Source organism: Myotis brandtii, unplaced genomic scaffold, assembly GCF_000412655.1.
Source record: "Myotis brandtii unplaced genomic scaffold, ASM41265v1 scaffold535, whole genome shotgun sequence".
Lineage (NCBI taxonomy): Eukaryota > Metazoa > Chordata > Mammalia > Chiroptera > Vespertilionidae > Myotis > Myotis brandtii.
Window position 1 is genome coordinate 1519922 of NW_005369964.1, and position 5321 is coordinate 1525242.

The window sequence follows — 5321 nt, forward strand, 5'->3', positions numbered from 1 at the left end:
GGGTACATGCCTGGTGGGAACTGGGGTCTGGAGAGCGGTCGTGGGGTATACCCTCATCCAGGCTAGCACACCTGCTCTCACACCCTCACGCACGCACCTGCACAGCATCTCTGGCTCAGTGGTGGGCTGGGTGCCATTCCTTGGCCTTTGCGGCTTCCTCTGATGCGCACCTTCCCTTCTCCGCCCCTGGCGGCAGAGGCTCCTGCACCGTGACGACGACAAGTGTCCACCTGCTATCCTCACGGCACCCGGCTGGGACAGGCAAAGGGCCGGTAAGGGGATGTCCCCTGAGAGGCAGCCAAGTGCAGCGGCAAGAGCCAAGGGTATGGCTTTGGAGGCCAAAAGCATGTATCCTGGGATGTTAGCTAATATCTCCGAGCTCCTCTCCTCCCGGGAGAGCTGGGAGCAGCCGTCACTCAGCCACTGTGCTGACCCCAGGAGCCAACAGGGACACACAGGCGTGTGTCTGAGTGAGAGCATGTGGTACGTGTGCGCCCCACTGTGTGAGTGCACGGGTGTGTGCAGGCCTGGCCGGGGTGTGAGGAGGACCGCCGTGGGGCCTGGCAGTCAGGGCGGGCTTCATGGGTGCACCCGGGCAGCGGTGCAGGCCCCTTGCTCCACAGGCCCTGGGCCCGAGTTAATGCCCTGCTGTCAGCGTCTAGGAATTCCTACTCATTTTTGTCTTTGCACTTGTGCTTGAAAATGAAGTCAGATGGGACGCTGGAGCACGTGGAGGCAGAGGAGGACAGCTCAGCTCCGTTCCCTGCCGCCCGCTCACACGTAGCATCGGTGACGTCCCGTGTGCAGAGCCCGTCAGCGGACCCACGACACGCAGGAGTTCAGTGAGACTCAGAGTGAGTGCGAGGCCGGTGGGTGTGTGGAAGCCGTCGCCCCGGGCCCTGGAAATGCTGGCGCAGGGAGGAAGGGAGAGCTGGGCCCCCGCAGTCCCTTGTCTTCCAGCGCTTCCACGCTCAGGGCCAAACGGAAGGCCGGGCGTGTTGCTGAGTGTGTGTGTCCCGGGAAGTGAAGTGAGAACAGATGAGTCCACTTTGTGTGGCATTTCCACTGTCCTGGTGAGAATAAAACCCACGTGCAGGTACGAGCCACGAAATACGAACTGTGACGTTTCAATGGTTCCACATATGGAGTGAAGGATCTTATACTGCATTTGAAATCGGAAAGATGAACGGTATAATTCATGCTAGTCATTTGTGACGGTGAATTGTGTCAAGTCCGCTGGGCTGCGTGGTGCCAAGGCATTTAGTGGAACATTATTCTGGGCGTGTCTGTGAGGGTATTTCTGGATGAGGTTAACATTTGTTTTTTTAAATATATTTTTATTGATCTCAGAGAGGAAGGGAGAGGGAGAGAGAGAGAGAGAGAGAGAGAGAGAAACATCAATGATGAGAGAGAATCATGGATCGGTTGCCTCCTGCACGCCCCACACTGGGGATCGAGCCTGCAACCCGGGCATGTGCCCTGACCGGGAATCAAACTGTGACCTCCTGGTTCATAGGTCGACGCTCAACCACTGAGCCAAGCCAGCCGGGCTGAGGTTAACATTTGAATCGGTGGGCTGAGGGATGCAGATTGCTCTCCCAATGTGGGTGGGCCTTGTCTAACCCGTTGAAGGCCCGAGTAGCAGGAAAGGCTGCGTGAGGAAGGGCGCGTTTGTTCTCTCTGCCTGACTGCCTTCAGGCTCAGAGTCCCACCTGAAACACACCGCTGGCTCTCCGGGGTCTCAGCCTTTGGACTTGGATTGGAACTTACTAGTACATCCAGCAGTGGCTCTCCTGGGCCTCCGGCTTGCCGACTGCAAATGTTGGACTTCTCTGCCTCCATGGTCACGTGAGCCCAATCTTGATAGTAAACCTCGCAGCATGTTACAGAAACCCAGACCAATGCATCATTTTAAATGCTAATTTTTAATTGATTTACGATATGAAATAGCAAATAAATCCCATAGCAAGTTGAGGTACCCCAGGAGGAAGAACAAAGCTTTGTATTGGACACCTTACTGGCACTGTGTCCCCTGCTGTTTGAACAAGGGGTCCTGTGTTTTCATCTTGCACCGGGCCCTGCAAACTGTGCGGCTGGTTGAGCCGCTGGCCATTTCTTCCTCGGCTCCAGGTCACCAGATGCAGGCTCTGGAGAGTCTGGGGGCCTCTGTCTGGCCACGGGGGCCCAGCTGTCTTGGGAAGATGGAAGCGAAGACCTTAGAGACTCTGGGCCCACCTTTCCAGCCGTGGTCTTTGAGCTCTGAGGCTGCCTCTCCCTGGGCCTCAGACAGACTGCATCCTGTCTGCCCCCACCCCCACCCCCACTTGGGATGGTCAAATTTGGTAAAACAAGCAACCCACCCAGGACGTCTAGTTAAATGTGAGTTGCAGAGAAACAACAACTACATTTTTTAGTTTAAGTATATCCATGCAGTATCTGGACATTCTTAATGCTGAAAGATTATCAGTTGCTTATCTGAAATTCACATTTAACTGGTGCCCTGTATTTTATCAGGCAGCCCTATCCCCTTTCTCCCTCCCAGTGTCTCTCATCTCAGCACTTCCAGCCAATACCTCTCACCTCCACCGCTGGCCCTGGTCCAGGACTCACTACCTCCAGCCAGACCCTCTCTGTGCCCTGGCCTCCCTGCCTCCAGGTTGCTACTTGCCACAGCCTTTGGTTTTGCTGTTTTTAGTTTCATTTTTTTGTCATAAGAGCAATACATGCTCACTACAGAAAAATCACAGGCTACAGACGAGGAGAAAGTAAGAAAACACTCTAATCCACCCACACAGAGACAGCTACTGTGAACTTCCCCGGGGAGATTTTTCTAGAGCTGCATGTGTGTGTGTGCGCGCAGATATTAGAGAAGAGCGCACGCCCTCACCTCCCAGTTCAGACTCACTGGCCTGGGCTGTACTTGCGTGTAACTGCAGAGGGTGGGAAGTCTAGGCGCCCTGACTCCCGTGGGAGGAAGGCTGTGTAGCCCGTGTTAAACCCCAGCACTAGGGTTGGAGGGGCCTGTGTTCAAAGCCATTTTCCAGACTCTAGAATCTAGAGCATGACCTTGTGCCTTAGTCTGCTCGGGCTGCCCTAGCAAAGGACCACAGATCGGGTGTAGGCGGGCTGACACAACGGAAAATGACTGCCTGACAGTTCTGGAGGCTGGGTCTCCTGAGGCCTCTGTGTCCGGCTTGCAGATGGCTGCCACCTCACTGTGTCTTCACTTGGTGGTCCCTCTGTGTGTGTCTGTGTCCTAATCTCTTCTTATAAGGACATCAGTCCTTATGGACTAGGGCCCACTCTACTGACCTCATCCTAACTTAATGACCTTTTTAAAGATCCGATCTCCGAATAAGGGCACATCCTCAGGTAGGAGGGGTAAGGACTTCCACGTATGGATTTTGGAGGAGGACACAATTCAGCCCATCACACCTAGGCCCAGCTTACTCCAACCAGGCCACGCCTCAGTTTCTTCATCAATGGAATGGGGCTAAGGATCGTCTTCATCTAAGAGGGATGTGAGGATGAGCAAATCAAACACTCCTGATAGAACGCTGTGCCCAGTGCCTGGCCCCAGGGCAAGCACACAGATGTCACTCTACCACTCCACCTGTGGGGGATGGTGAGGGACATTACTTTCCTACAGGTGGAGATCTGGATACTACAAAGGGGAGGCCATGAACCTCTTGGTATCCACCTACCCCTTTGGCCAATAGTTTGATGATTTCCTTCAGGTAAGTACCTAAGGACAGTTGCTGGGTGCAAGGCTGAGATGCTAGCCTGTCTCCTGAAAGCGCATCTGTACCTTCTGTCAGTGGAGGCTGGGTGGATGTGCTCACCCACCCCCATCCCCAGGCATCCCATGCTCCTTCCCCTCTCCCTCCCACTTCCCCTCTTTCCGGTCTGAGGCTCCCACCCCTGAGGCTCAGCAGGGATTCTGGGCTGGTGCCCAAGGTTCCTCTCTGCCCTTCCTCCTCCTCCTCCTCCTCCTCCTCCTCCTCCTTCTCACCTTCCTGGTTTGCAGCCACCTGGGGGGGCTCCCTGCTTTCTGAGCACAACTCTTACTTTCGATCATCGCTGTGCAGTGTGATCTTGATTACAGAGCCCAGGTCTGAGGATGTCAGTAGGTGACGCAGAGTCTGAAAGGAAACACTTCGGGGCTGTCCAGGACCAGGGAGGAATGGGAACTTCAGGGTGGTGGCTTTCCAACATTTCCAAGCCCTTTTGATCCCTCAGGAGAAATGCATTTCACATCAGCCACCTGTACACACACACACCCTGAAACAAACGTTTCCAAAACCTGTGGTCACCCTAGGTGAAATGTACATGGTATTTATAGTGCATGTGTTCTGTTTCAGTTCTCGACTCATCTGAGAAGCTGGTTTCATGGCCCACTGCTCTATGCAGTTTGAAAAATCCTGCTCTAAGTGAGGCTTGTGTTTTCTGCTCTATGTTCTCCTGTTTTTAAAATGTATTATTGAGGATGGATTTATGTATTATCTGCGCATTTTCATGTATAGATACATAAGAGAGAGAGAGCACTGGGGAAACATAAAAAAATAAAATCAAATAAAACAGATTTTCTGGAAGGTAGTTGAGCAAACTATGGCAAAGCAGACATCTTTAAGGTCGTGCACATGCCTTGACTGAGCAATTTCACTTAAACCAGTGTCGGCTGCCCTATGGGAACCTCCCTATGCCAGAGCGCCCGCACACCTGGCCCGTGTACCGCTTACTGACAGGGAAAGTGGGGTAGCAGGAGTCAAAAGTTACTGTCAGGCTACGAAAGGCTAATCCCGCTCTGTTTTTAAAAAAAATCTCTTTACAAGTGTGAGGGCCAGGAAGAGGCAAATTTGAAAGTGCTCACCCAGAGGTTGCATCAGGTTAGTTTTATTTTCTTCTCCCTACCTTTCTGTGATTTCGGCAATGAGCTCGCGTTGTTTTTACAAGGAGGGGGAGATTTTAAAGGACAAGAGAGAAAGAGAAAGAAAGGAAAGGAAGAAACAAGCAAAGAAGGAGAGGAAAGGAAGAGACAAAGAAATAGAAAGATGAGGGTGGGGGAGAGGGAGAGAGAGAGGAAGGGGAAGGGAAAGAGGAAAAGGTGGCGGGGATGAGGTGCCAGAACGCTCCCGGGCATCCAGGGTCCGTCCGGGCAGCGGCAGGGGCCACGGGTCCCAGCGCCAAGGGTGCAGCTTCTTGGGGAGGGAAGTCGCTCAGCGGGTCTAACTGGACCCCAAGAGGCAGGCAGGTCCGAGGACCCCCGGAGCGCGCAGTAAGGCGGGGGGAGGGGCCCCCTCCCCACTCCGGTGTCCCTGGCG